This window comes from Neovison vison, chromosome 2 (genome assembly GCF_020171115.1).
Source record: "Neovison vison isolate M4711 chromosome 2, ASM_NN_V1, whole genome shotgun sequence".
Lineage (NCBI taxonomy): Eukaryota > Metazoa > Chordata > Mammalia > Carnivora > Mustelidae > Neogale > Neogale vison.
The window spans coordinates 9,252,805-9,267,821 of NC_058092.1; positions in this window are offsets into that span (position 1 = coordinate 9,252,805).

Consider the following 15,017-nt stretch of genomic DNA (forward strand, 5'->3'; position numbering starts at 1 on the left):
GCCTCGGTGGCCAGGTCTGACCCCAAGGCACCCCCGCCTGCCTCACCCCAAGTGCCTCAGCATAGGAGTTAGCCGTGGCCCACTTCACTCTGTTATTCCAGAAGGTGACACTGATGATGTTAGAGAAGCTGAGGTATTGGGGAAGGGGGCATCCTACTCCCCTACAGATCGCATTTGACCCTCAGTGTTGTTCTGTTCGTCTAGTTATCAAGAGAGGCCACACAGATGATGACAGAATGTCTGAGAATATCCGCGCTTTGGTTCAATACTTCATGATGCTGGAAGTATGTCCGCAGGCAGGAACGGCGAGTCCACTGGTTGTAAACTGTGTCTCTCAGTGGTAGAGGGCGGCTCTTCCATCCAAATCACAAAGTGGGTGCTTTGGAAATGTAACCAGGACATTGGCCTAACACTCCTGTCTTTCCATCTTAGCCTAGTCTATCGTCAGGTTGTTGGGTTTAAAAGTCCTTCAGATTTTCTTGATGGGATTTCTGAAACATGTCTATTTAGAAGACAAAATGCAGTATTTAGAAAGGGAACAGGAAGTAGAGTAGACTGTGTGAGTCTTGTTTGTTACACAAGTCCGCTGCCATCTGTGTTTGTTTCTATTTATGCTTCCTTATCTTTTTCCTCCTGTCTACTCTTATCACCCACAACCTCCCCCTCCCTGGCTCCTTATGTATTTTTCCGGGGAGATACACACAGACTATCTTTCTGTCTACGTATCTATCTCATCATCTACCTACCTTCTTATCTACCTACCTAACATCTGTTTCTCTATCCAGGCAAGGACATATATACCTATATACTTTGCTTGTTCTTTTTTAAATTTTATTTATTTATTTGACAGAGAGACAGCCAGAGAGAGAGCACAAGCAGGTACTGCAACAGAGGGAGAAACAGGCTCAATTCCAAGACCCCTATATCGTGACCCTAACTGAAGGCAGATGCCCAGTGGACTGAACCACAGAGGTTTTTTTGATGTTTTTTTGATGTTTTTACAGAATTTTTAGCATACTACTTCCTTCCTTTGTTTTCTTAATAATGCAACTTGGCTATTACTCAATCTCAGCAGATAAAGACCTTTCTGGTCTTTATCTGGGCCACCTTGATGGCTCAGTCCATTGAGCATCCATCTCTTGGTTTGGCTCAGGTCATGATCTTGGGGTCATGGGATCAAGCCCTGTGACAACAGCAGCTGGGGCTGACACCATGGGGAAAGCTCCACTTCTCCATGCTCTGACACATGACTCCTCAGTCTAATTCCTCTTGTATCCATATCCCTTCCTGCCTACTCAAGGATACGGCACCTGCAATGGTCCACTCATTGTCCTGCATCACAAGTCCCCACCCCTCCTGGACTGTCCTCACTAGAACACACACATACTGTAATTTCTTTCATTTGGTTCCACCCTTGATCCCATACCCTAATCCAGCCACTCCTCAAGTTTCTTCTCTCTTCAAAGTAAAATTCCTCAGAAGATTAGGGGTTTCTCTCTCCACCTCCTCACATTCTCTTTTCCAAATCATTTATATCTGTAGCCAGTTATTCTGTCTGCTTTCTGTCAATATCTCAGAGAGAAGTGTTAAAATCTCCAATTATTATTATGGATTTGTTGATTTCTTTTGGTTCTGTCAGTATTTGTTTCTTGAGTTAAAGCTATGTTATTAAGACTATCAGTGGGGCACAATTAGGATTATTATGTCTTCTTGCTAAATTGACTCTCTTCCATTATGCAATGTCCCTCTTTATCTCTGGAAATAGTTTTTGTCCAAAATTCTTCTTTTTCTGGTATTAACATAGCCCTTTTGATTGGTGTTTTAATGGTATACTTTTTTCCCAACCTTTTTCTTTCTTCCTTTGGTGTCCATATATTTAATGAGCAGCATATTGTTGGTTTTTGTTCTTGTATCCAATTAGATGCCCTCCGTTTTTCACTTTGAGTATTTTGTTTGTTTACATTTAATGTAATCATTGGTGTGATTGGGTTCTGTCCACTATTTTTCTATGTGTCTTCTATTTGTTCCATCTTCTCTCTGTTCCTTTGCTTTTCCTTCCCTTTCTTAATTTGGATTGAATATACTTTAGAATTATATTTTACCTTCTCTCAACTTTTTTTTAAGTGACTTTATTTTTTAGAGTAGTTTTAGGTTCACAGCAAAATTGAGTGAAAAGTACAGAGTTCCTATATATGTCTTGCTTCCAACATGGTACAATCTCCCTCACTATCAACATCCCACACCAGAGTGGTACATTTGTTATAATTGATGAAACCATATTTACATATCATTATCTTCATGGCTTTTAGACTACCTCCCCCAATTTTTTAAGTGTTACTTTCGATTAAAATACTCATCCTTAAAAAAAAAAAATACTCATCCTTAACTTACTACAATCAACCTTGAAATAATCATACCACTCCTCATATTATGAAAAACTTTGAACAGCATATACCTTTCTTCCTTTGTGCTTTTGCTATTATATATTTCATTTCTATACTGGTTATAAACACCATCATACATAGTTATTATTTTTGCTTTAACTAGTCAAAAGTCTTTTAAATAAATTTTTATAAGCACTCACCATATTTACTATTTCTGATCCTCTTTATTTCTTCTTGTAGATCTATGATTTGTCTGGGATCATTACTCTTTAGCTGAAAGCATCCTCAGTATCTGTTGTAGTAAACTTCTTTTAGAAAATAAATCAGTATTTATTTATTTATTTAAATATTTTAAAAATAAAACAAAATATTTCATTTCTGTGTTGAATGTGTTGAATTTCCCCATTTGTACAAGTGTTTTGATCACTTTTTCCATTAAATCCTTATACATTTATATATTTTAATCTTTATTTATTTATTTTAGTCTTTATTTATTTATTTATCTATTTATTTTAGTCTGCCGATTCCAACATAAGGATTATATTGAGTTTAGGGCCATTGACTATTCTCTTGACTATGGGTCACATTTCCTGCTTCTTTACATGTCTAGTAATTTTTTGTTCTGTGCTTGACATTTTGAATGTTCTATTGTGGAGACTCTTAATTACGATGATCCTCTGAAGAAGGGTGTGTTTTTTGTTTTGTTTTGTTTTGTTTTCCTGGTAGGCAGTTAAATCACAGGAGGATTATCTTGATCTTGCTGAGAGCTGACTTTAGACTTTGTTAATGTGAGTGTATTTCAGCTTTGCCCATTGTCCTAAGGTGAAGCCCTTACTTGTAGGGTGTAGCCCTTTTAAACAATAAACTTCCTGGTTTTTTAGTGGAATTCTCAGGGTATTCACTAAGATTTCACCTCTCTGGATGGTCCAGAACTCCAGTATCACTTTAGCACTAAGACCTCTGAAATCTCTGTTCAGCTTTCAGCCCCCTCCCAGTGGAGTCTTGTCTTGTATATGCAGATCTTAGGATTCAGCTACAGACCCAAAGGGAATCTCTATGAAAATTTTTGGGGGCTCAATCTCTGCTGCCTCTTCTCTGTGGTTCTTTCTTTTTTGGAAACCTGCCTCCCAAATTTTAGCTATCTTAGGAGCCCTAAACTCTGAACTCTCTTTTCTCCACCCAGTGAGACCAACTCTCTGCTTGGAATCTACTTCCCTGTGCCACAGTTTGAAAATCACTCCCAGGCAAAAAGTCAAGGTGAGTATGGAGCTTAGCCTTGTGTGCCCTCCTTCTCTCAAGGATCATAGCTTTTCACTGACTGTGGTTCAATGGCTGATCACTATTGCTTCATGTATTTTGTCCAGTTCTATAGTTATTTATGACAGGCAGATAAATACAGCTATTCTTCTCTGGATAGAACCTGAAATTTCTCCTGTTCTTTGTTGAGCCATTTCCAATTAAGTTTTCATCCTCAAGACCCCATCCTTGGAGGCACCTGACTGGGTAAGATGAAAGAGCATGCAACTCTTGATCTCAGGATCATAAGTTTGAGCCCCATGTTGGGTGTAGAGATTACTTTAAAATCTTAAAAAAAAAAAAAAAAACCAAAAACCATCCTTTTTAAAGGTTATCATTGACCTCCATTTTGTCAACTCGAATCTTCATTATAAAGTCTCATCTAACTCATCAGCAACATTCTTCACTGTTGATCACTTTCTTATTCTGAAAGCACTTTATTTCTCCACTTGGCTTCCCAGAAGCCAGTTGTGTCTTGGTTTTCCTCCTACCTCACTGACAGCTCCTCTCAAATTTTCTCTGCTGGTTCCTTCTTGCCTTCTTGGCCTCCAAACGTTGGAAAGTTTTGGGACTATGAGAACTCTTCCTTTCACCCTCCACCCTATCCTTGATTATCTAATTGGGACCCAAAGCTTTAAATACCATCTACATACTCATAATTCTTAGATTTATATCTCCATCCTGGGTCTGTGCCCTGAAATCCAGACTTGAAGCCCTAACTGCCTTTTCTTTTCTTTTTTTTTTTCTTTTTAAAGATTTTATTTATTTATTTATTTATTTGATAGAGAAATCACAAGTAGGCAGAGAAGCAGACAGAGAGAGAGGAGGAAGCAGGCTCCCCGCTGAGAAGAGAGCCCGATGCAGGGCTGGATCCCAGAACCCTGGGATCATGACCTGAGCTGAAGGCAGAGGCTTTAACCCACTAAGCCACCCAGGTGCCCCCTAACTGCCTTTTCTACATCTCCACTTGGAAGTCTAGAAGGCATCCCAGGCTTAACATGTTCACAACAGAACTCATGATTTTTTCCTTCATAGGTCTGCCTCTTCCCTTGGTTTTACCTATCTTAAAAGATAATTCTGTTCTTCCAGTTGTGTAGATGAACCATTTTGGAGCCATTCTTAAAACCTTTTACCCACATCCAATCCACCTTAGGAATCTACCCCCCTGGATTATTGTGATAGTCTCCTGGACCGCTTTCTTGCTTCCAATCCTTGCCCATTCTACCAGGGGCACAGGAGGATAGAGTGGGCACTCTTAGAGGATATGGTTGCAGAGGTTATCAAAGGGGCTTTGTATTAGTTATGGGTGGGTCAAGGGTACCAATAAGAAACGTGAAGCATCCTGTAACCACCCCTCGGAATCGATGAGAGTTATAGATTCTGGAAAGGGCCACTTGATGTAAATCATGGCCTTTGGTAGAAAAAGTCAGCTCCTGCCACACTACAGCCCACCAGAGAGAGGGTCAGGGGAATCTCTGATCGCTGGCCACTACCCCCACTGGCTGAACCTAACCAGAAGCCAGATGGTTGGGAGTCTATGGAAACAGTCTATGGAGATAGCCTCTCAGGGAAGAGAGTGGGACGGAGACACGGAGAGTGGATTAAGGCAAATGGGGAATGTCCATCAAATCCCATCCTCTCCCCACGTATGCACACACTGTGGTGCATTTTTCACATAGCAGCTAGAGTAATGTGTTCATTCCAGCGGATCTAGAGGACAGCAGAGCCACAAGGTGGGTGGGACCTGGGTCAGTGAAAAACAAACGGAGAACAGCATTCTTTCCACCAGCCATTCTCATCTTGATTAAGTGAGTGAGAAACAAACTTCTACCGTGTTGGAATTAATGAACGTCTGGGAGTCTTTTTGTTACCGTTTACCCACTGAACGGATACGTCCATTAAACAAGGACCAGAAGAGTTTCATTTCCATTTCCGTATGGTTTTGGGGAAATCAAATGAGATATCATTGCTAGGGCAAGTTCCCAAGCAATGGTGCCAATTATTGTTATTTAATTTTTGAAATGAATACATCATCATGCCATTAATAATTTTTTTCAGATGCCTTGTTATAGGCTTTAGGCAATTCTTCTAGAGAATAGATGAACTAGGGAATATATACACACACACACATATATACACACACATACACGTGTGTGGTGTGTGTGTATATATATTCCCTAGTTCATCTATATATCTTATATATATATGTGTGTGTGTGTGTGTGTGTGCATATATATATATAGAGAGAGAGAGAGAGAGGAAGAATTACAACGTCCCCCCACCAAGAAGCTTCTGGTCCACTTGGCCTCTAGGCCTCCAGAGAACCCAGAACAAAAGAAAACTTGTTCACTCCCCTTCTGAGCTGAGCACCGGGCTGGAATCACATGATGCCCGGTAGCCAGGCTCCAAAGATGGTCTTAAAGGACCATGCCTCCCAGCGTCCATTGCCCTGGGTAAGCATCCCCATGCTGCATCCGGCTGAGCCATACCTCAGTTTAGAATAGGGCCGAAGTTATTCTGTGCCTGTTCCAGGTCAATGCCTTAAGAAACCCTAACAGCTTTCATTCTTGTCCTTTTGGGAGCCCTAAGACGTGATAAATAGTCTGGCTACCCTGGGGAAGAGACCTCAAGACTCCATGGATTGGAGAGAGGGGGCCGGTCGCCCAGCGAGCCAGGTGAGCCCAGCTTTCCAGGGGTCCCCCCAAAGACACCCAGCACGTGCGTGAGTTACGTGGAAGTTCCTCCAGTCCAGAGGAACGCCAAATGACATGCCCTGGAGCGGGAAATTCACCTCGTGGAGTCCAGGCAACCCTCAGATTCAAGAGAGATTAAAAAAAAAAAGTAGTTGTTTTAAGCCACTAAGTTTTGGGGATTTGTTGTAGGGCAGCAGGTAGCCAGAGCGGGACCCAAGTGACCCATGTGAACAGCATCTGTGGCCTTGAATTTCCAGCCCTGCCCCCATGGAGCACTTCCCACCCACCCCTCCCCGCCGCACCCCCGCTGTCACTGCAGGGAAAACCAAAATCCAAGGGCGATGTTGCAACCAGAAGCTTGCAGGCGGGGTGGAACTCTCTGTACTCTGGTTGGGGGAGTCCGACCCTGCCCCCTCGGCCACTGGCCACCGGGAGGCTGAGCTCAGTCCACTGGCCTCCATTCCTCTTCTTGATTGGCACTTTAATGAGGGCAGAGGGGGCTGACCCCCTGCCAGGGGGCCAGTTCATGCCCCGTTTATCTCACAGCTCCACGCAGACTGGAACAACACTGCAGCGAGCCGCCGGCCAGGAGCCCCCGCCCTTGGTGATGGATTGAGTGACCGCGGCGGGTTGGCAGCCGAAGCGTGTGGTGACCGCACTGTCCTGTCAGCGCCCAACAAAGGGGCCAGCCTGCCCCTCCTGCTCGCCGAGCTGCTCCCCCCCACCTCCACCACCCTCGGGGAGAATGTGACAGCGGCTCCCTCTGAGGGGCCGAGTTCACTCTGACTGCCCTCCCCCCAATGCCAATGCCAAGTTTCCAAATACAGGCCTGAGGATGGAGCCCAAGGGGCTGGAGAAACTGTTCTGGGGGTGGGGGTGGGGGGTGCAGAGAGGTTGGGGAATTCTGGGCTTGCAGGAAGAGTTGGCACAGAAAACTTCCTCTCGGGCTCCTAGCTTTGGGGTATGACACGGGGCAGGCTTCTCAGCAAACACCCTTCCTGGCGGTGCTGGGCCTTTTACTTGCTGTGCAACCTGGAGTGAGTTTCATAACCTCTCTGAACCTGAGAGCCCTCATCTGTAAGAACCACCACTCCCTAGAGCTCCATGACCAGGTCCCTGTGCAGGAGACATGAGACTTGTTGGCAGAGCCTGCCCCCTACCCCTGACAAAAGCAGTGTCCTACAAGGGAGGCCTCAGTTTACCTGGCTGTCTCCAGCATCTCCATTTTCCATATGGAGAGACAAGCTCAGAGAGGAAAATCTGCCCGGGATCCCACAGAGAGTATAGGCGGATCAAGGATTCCGACCTAGTGTTGTCTGGCTCCAAAGTCTATGCAGCCTTTCCCAAAGCTCCAGCTTCTGGGCTGGAATTTCCCGCTAAGGAAGGGTGGGAAGCCAATGACATAGCTCCTGGGCGCCGGCGGAGGGAAGGAGCCAGAGCCTCTTCTGGAAAGCTCTCTTTGCAAACCATGGGGGGCTCAAGGTGGGGGACACGCTCGTTGAGGATGAGGTCTGAGCCGTTCCCTGCACCTTGAAGGAAGTCCCTCCAGCTCAGGGGAGTCACTGTGGCCTGACACAGCCCCAGGGTCCCTCGGTCCTGGGGCCTCCCAACAGGACCCAAGCCTGTGCGGGGGACAGGACCAGCGCGAAGTCTGTGTGTCTTCGCCCCTAGAGCTGAGAAGTGGCAAGGACAGAGCTGGACAGATGATTCTTTGGGTCCCAGCGAGCCCTGGAAGGGGCGGAAGGGGCCTTCCTGGGCCTTCCCAGGCCTCCCCGGAGGGGAAAGACCCAGCCTCCACTCGGAGGAGACTTCACCTCCCCGTGAACTCGCGGAGGCAGGAGGCCAAGCTCCAGCTAAGGTCAGGGAAAGTAACAGGGCGACAGTGGGGCTCTCCATGGCCTTCCTTGCTCCCCACTGTCAGATGAGGTGGGGCAGGGCAGATGGGGCTCTGGGGGTGGCCTGAACCAGGAGAGGGTTCCCCTAAAACCCTGACCTGGCCGGCCAGGAGGGACCCAGGCTTTCAGCCCGGAATCCCAGCGCCAGACCTGAGATCCAGCTGCGTGGAAGCCTGCTCTGGGCGCTCTGCGTGTGCCGTTCCTTTTGTCTCAGAATGTCTTGGCCCCCTGCACCTGGTTAAGTCCCAGCCAGCCTCCAGAAGTCACCCGAGATGTCACTTCCTCCGGGAAGCCTTCCCTAACTGCCATCCCTGCCACCCCCAATCCGAATAAACCCCAGCCTGCTGTCATCCAGTCCTCAAGCTCCGTGACCCCTCCCCTTGTAGTTCATCCCTATTAAGTGGCACCTTCCATTTATTTGTTAACGATGGCTATTTGGTTCGTGAGCCAGGGGCCCTCTCTGCTCACCTGGATGTCCCCAGTCCCTAGTGGACAGGCTGGTACACAGTAGGTGCTCAGTAAATATTCACTGACAATGTGCTGTTAGCCAGTGTGTGTCCCCCCCATAAACAGTGGGTCCCGCTGGGGCAGGGATACGTCCGTTCTATTTACCATTATATCCCCCAGACTCGAGACTGGCACATAGAAGGCTGCCAATGTGCTTCGAAAGAAGAAAGAAAGTGAGAACAACCACTAACAGAAAAATCAAGAAAACTAACCCAGTTTGGGGGCAAAAGCCACCCAGAAGGGGGAGATTCTGAGTCCTTTCATTTCAGAAGAATGATTCTACGTACTTCAGTGAGCCAAGGCCCCAGAGGAACCGTGATATCAGGGAGAACTGACTGAGCCCGATACAGGATCAACTAACTTACTCCAACTGTTAGACCTCCAGATTCTGGCTTCTGCCCACTTGGGTCTTAGACAACCGAAGGAGACGGGGGCACTCTCATGCGACCCAGGATAGCTCTGGGGAAGGAACAGATGTCAAACCCCAGAAATTTTCCAATGTTCTAAATTTTGTGGACAAAGGAAAATATCAGGAAATAGGATGTAAAGGAAGAATGGTTACAATATGTAAAAAGCTCATTAAAATAAATAAAAAACATCATGAGTCCAATATACGTGAACGAAGGAAATGATTGTTTACGTACAAAGAAATTAGAGTGAGGCAGTTGGCATACATTGAGTGCTTATCCTGTGGAAGGCACTCGTTGAGAGTTTCATATCTCATTTAATTATCACAGGAAGTGCCATAAGAAAATCCAACCAACAAATGTAGAGTTTCGTGACTGTAACACGTTTCTGACTTTTCCCTATATTATCTCTGAAATGCAATATCCCTTTTATTTGTCCCAAGAAAACCCTTGAATTCCCCTCTTAATTAAATCTCTCCAACCAAGCAGCTTTCTGATATCATCCATTCATCCGGTGTGAAAGACTGGAAACTATTTTCCATATTCACAACCCTAATAGCTGTGTCTGGGATAAAGTTAATTTATTTCTGAGCTGTCTGGGTTCTGCAGATAATGTAACTACTATTGTCTCCCCAAGCTACTCCTGAAAGACTCACTTAGGGCAGTTCTGAAAAATACTTGAAAGACAAAAATACATTTTAAACTCTTGGGGCAAAGAGCGTGATTTGATATAGGTACTCTGAAAATGCTGTGTGGGCCTAACGCTCCTATAAATATGCAAAGGAAAAGCAAAAAAAAAATTGGCTGAGCTGGAAAAAAGAAATGATCACAATAAGTCCATGAGGAGGTAAAGGAGTTATCCCCTTCCTAGGGGACAGTCTGAGGCTCAGAGACGAATTTGCTGGTCAGGCCCACTGGCTCCGAATCACCAGATCGTAAAAGGTTTCTTTACACTAAACAATCTAAAATGAGCAGATTAAGGAGGAACTGCGAGAATGTTTTATATTTACTATGTTAGGGAAAAAAAGAAAAGAAAAGATGTTTAGAAGGTCACACCCAGCATTGGCAGGCCTGCAGAGACATTCACATCTTTACCCTCTGCTGCTCATGGAATTGCAAATTGTCGTCACCCTTTTTCTTTGAAAAGCAAAGGGCTGACACCCAGAATAAAAGCCATAAAACTACTTGCGTCCTTGGTTCTTGTACCCCCCCATTGGAATCCATCCCCAGGAAAAGGCTTAAAAGGTGCAAACCCGCACAGCTGCTAAAATACCCGTTGACCTCCAATTACCAATGGCAGAAAACCCCCGCACAGCCTATATACCCGTTAGGAAAGGGATTTGCCAGACGATAGGAAAGACGCAGGCAGAGAGAGTCCAAAGCCACGGAAATGATCTTGAAAGTGAGAATTCTGAAGGGCATGCACAGAAAACACCTACCAGGGTGTTAAGTAAAAATCGAGACAGAAACAGAAGGAAAAAGCCTGAGCACGTACAAATTTTATGTGGGCTGAACTGAGTCCCGAGGACCGTTCACAGGCAGGAAAAGGGTATTTGCTGGGCGACTGGTAAGTGCCCGATTTTTTTTTTTTTTCATCTCTTCTTTCTTGACACGACACCATCTTTTTAATGATGCTAAAGAAATACTTCAAAACAATGAGCCCATGGGCTCCGGGAAGCCCCTGGCCCAGGAACTGTGGGAAACACAGGAAGCAGAAAGGTCAGCGCGCCCCAGGGAAATCCCACTGCTGGACAGGCCGGCACGCAGGAGAACCTGTTTCTGGGGGAGCAGGATGCCGAAGGCCACGACGCCCCATTCTTAAAGTATTCAGCTCTCTTTGAAGGATCCCCTCATTTTCTTCCTCCTTCCTTCCTGCCCTCACTCCTTCGACACATCTGCCTGGGTCACCTGCCCCGTGACAGACGCGGCTGTCCTAGGGCGGTCAGGGAAGGCAGCCCTCACGCCGCGACATTGATGATGACCCCTGAATGCTTCTTAGCGTATTTTAATTTTTTTTAAAGGATTTTATTTATTCATCTGACAGAGATCACAAGCAGGCAGAGAGAGAGGAAGGGAAGCAGGCTCCCCGCTGAGCAGAGAGCCCGATGCGAGGCTCAATCCCAGGACCCTGAGATCATGACCTGAGCTGAAGACAGAGTCTTAACCCACTGAGCCACCCAGGTGCCCCAACAGTATTTTAATTTTTACGAGTAGTGAGTGTATATTATTTTTATAACCAGGGGACACAGCTGATGTCATGTCAGGAAGTGCAAGAAAGGTGATGCCTTACGGAAGCTCAGGAAGATCCCCTGACACCAGGGTCTGCTTGCAGGAGAGCCCCCTCTCCTCCTCCCCACGCCCGGCCCAAGTGCTCTGCCTCCGCTGGCGCCGCTCCGGAATGACACGGTGAGGTCGGCAGGGCCCATCCCTCATGGCGTCTGTCCACCGCCGCCGGGCTCCTGAGCCCCAGAAGCCCCAGGTGGGAGGGAATGATTCCACGGGTGCCACAGAACCCCCTCTTGGGAAAGCAACCCAGGGGGACCAGGGGGCCCAGGGGCTCCACATTATTTGGCCGGAAACCAGATAAACACTCGCTGAATGGGTTCTGGGTCCCATGGAGGAGCAGCAGCTTCTCGGAGGCCTTGGTCCAGGAGACGATGTTGGCCTTGACAGAGCCTTAGGGCTCCTCGGGCCCGCCCTGGCTACAGACAGCTCAGCTCGGGCCTTTCTGCCGGCAGGGCCCAAAGCAAGCCGGTTCTCATGTCCCCCTAGGGGTTAGGGCCACTTTCTGTGCGGAGGGGAACACCAGGGCTCACGCCTTCCCGCTGGGGTTCCAGTCACGCTCCACCCTCTCCCCAGGGGGTGGCTGACTTCCAGGCAGCTCTCCTCTTCTTCCGGCCCCCAGAAGGTCAACCCTGACTTCCCACCTTGCAGGACCTCCACCGAGGCTCGGGAGGCCGCGGTCAGGGGCTTAGGTCCATCCAGACCACGCACCCCCATCCACAGGGCTGATCACTGCCTAGCGCTCCGCGGTTCCAGGTGTCCCTGTCACTTGCTGCCTTGAGCAGACAACAAAAGGATAGGCTACAAAAAGGGCCAAGGGCAAATCTTAAGGTCGTGGCCTTGGGCCTGCCTCCGCCGCTGCCCATCAGCCCTGCGCTCCCGGCCGGCTCCGCCCTCCGCCTCACCCCGCACCTCTCCCTCTATGGGGGCGTCTCCTTCTGATTGTGACCTCAGCTCCCAGGGCACGGTGCTGCAGGAGGCCTTCGCTGACCACCCCCACCGCCCACCGCTACTTGCCCTTGGGGCTGGTCCGCGTCCTGGTCTGTCTGTCCATCCACCTGCTGGCGTCCTGTCTGCTCAGCTCTCACTCCCAGCCCAGCTCATTCTGGGTCCCCGGGCCCAGGCCCAGCGCCCGGCTCACAGCGGGCCCTCCTCTGCCCATGCCCGGGGAGCGAGCGAACACCTGGCAACGGCCAGCCCCTCCGCTGCCCGTCTCCTGGCCCCGTGTACCTGCCCATTAGGGTCATGCATGTCTTCTCAGCACCGTCTACGCATCCAGCTGGATGGGAGAACGGGGCAGTGGGAGGGGACAGCCAGGTGATGGTCCTCAGGACCTCCTCCAGCTCTTCTGCCAACTCCCTTCCTGGTGGTGCTCCCTGGTGTGTCTGCCCAACACCGGCAGCCTCCCTGGCACACATTCCATAGTCTGATGACCCGTGAGGTTTCTGTCCTTGAGACCCGGCACAGAGAAGGCTCCGGTACCTGAAGGCCATGTCTGCTTGTGGCACCAAGCCTGGGGCCATGGCCTTTGCTTGGGGACCCCCTCAAGCCCACTTCACCATAGGGAGGTCCTCTCGCCTCCGAAGGTGGAGCTGGTCCCATCCGGTGTGGCTCGGGCCAGACGCAGGCCAAGAGAAGGAGGTCTAGGGTACGGGGCCCCGCTGGAGGTCCTGCCCTGAACCTCTAGGGCCAGTTTCAGGAAAGACAACTCTGGCCCCACCGTAGTCATCTCCGGCCCCGTCGAGGGCAGGTGCTGGGTGAGCCAGAATCGAGCGACCCTCTTGCGGGGAGGCAGTTGGGTGAGGGGAGGGAAGGGCAGGGATGCCCCAGTTCAAACTTCGGGCTGGGCAGGCTGGGTCAGATCCCCAAGTTTCCAAATGAGGTGAGAGCATCTCCTCACCGGGCCCATGGGAGCCTGAGCGCTCCGTCCGCACCCTCTCAGCGCAGGTGGTGGTGGTGGTGGCTGGGGGGGAAGAGGCAGGTGACAACCCCCCCGAGAGGTGACAGCCACGGGGCGGGAGCTGCTGCCACCCGAGTGGGCGTGGAGCAGGTTAGCTGGGTGAAAAGTTCACCGAGAGGGGAGCTGTCTGTTTCCCTCGCTTAATTTATCCACTATTTGGCTAACCTTGCTCTGAACCCAGGCCCCGAGACCCCTTCCTTTCTCCCCCGCCTCCCCACTGGGCTCCGGAGCCCCGCCACCAGGCCTCCCGCCCTGTGCCGAGAGGCGGGGGACACGCTGGCCTGGAAGAGGCCTCGGCCCGCGGGCCGCCCTCGGGGAGAGGCTGGCTGCCCGGCCAGGCAGTTACACGTGACCTGAACCTTCCCATCCTTAGTAACCAAAACCAAGCCCGGGTGCTGTTGAGGTCCGGGCTCCCAAACGCCAGACGGGGACCGAGCACGCGCTCCGAAGGCGCCCCACCCGCCCACCCCCGCCCTGCACGCAACCGCCACTCCAGAGACGGTACCTTCCTTCAGGGCCCATCTGTCACCCCGGCCTGCGGCAGGAGCCAGGGGCGTGGACCAGCTGGTCGTGGAGAAGAGGCCGGCCTCCTTCCCTGGCCCTGGGGTGGCCCTGGCCTGGCCTCCGGTCGGTCTTGGCCTCTCTGGGGGGCTGGTGGCCCCGACACCCGCCCCTCCCCCGCCCATCTGAGGCTTCTTTATTCCCAACACGTGCAGGGAGATGGTGGGGGGTCAGCAGGCGGGGACGGATGCGGGGACGGGAGAAGACAGCCACAGCAGCAACAGCCGGCCCGGGCCCCCTGACACGTGTGATCTCCAGCACCCGTTTGGTGGCCCGGGTCCTGGCTGGCAGAGGGGGCTGGGCTGCGGCGAGCGGCCACCCGAGCCCTCCCAGCCCTCGGTGACCAACTAGGCCAGCGCTTGGAGCCAGCCCTGCTCCCTCTGTGGTTCTCACCTTCCATTCATTAAATCTCTCCTCAGAATGATGAATGGCCGCGTGGAGCAGCCGCCGGTGACAACAGAAGATGCATAAGGCATGACCCGTCCCCCCCCGCCCCTCCCCCCCCCCGCCATCTCAGGCGCCCTCCCTCCGCTCGCTCTGCATGCACACATGCGCGCAGACTGGATTGGGGGGGTGCGTGAGTGTGCCCGCGGGCACTCTGGGCAGCCCGGGACCCCCTCATGGGTGCAATCACGCAAACCCACGACCCCTGTCACTTGGTGGCTGTTGTCTAACCGTCAGGCATGGGGGCAGCCCCTAGGCCCCCCAGTGCCTCCTCCACCAGGGAACTCACCTACCCCCTCTTTCTGCTGGGGCCACCCCCTCTCTCGGGATTACCCAACTGCTCCCCACAATCCGTTCCCTGCGTGCAGAAAGACCTCTTTAAAAGGCAAGCCTGATCACGTCCCTGCCCTTGGGAGAGGGGCCCGGATCCTTACCGGGGCCGAGCAGACCCTCTCTGGTCTGGCGTCCCTGCTTCCCCGGAGCTCAGAGGGCACATCACTGGCGTCCCCCACCACACACACACACCCCCCAACCCGGCGGGCCGTTCCCACCTTCTTTCCCTGCCTCAGACACGCCTGGAGCTGGGC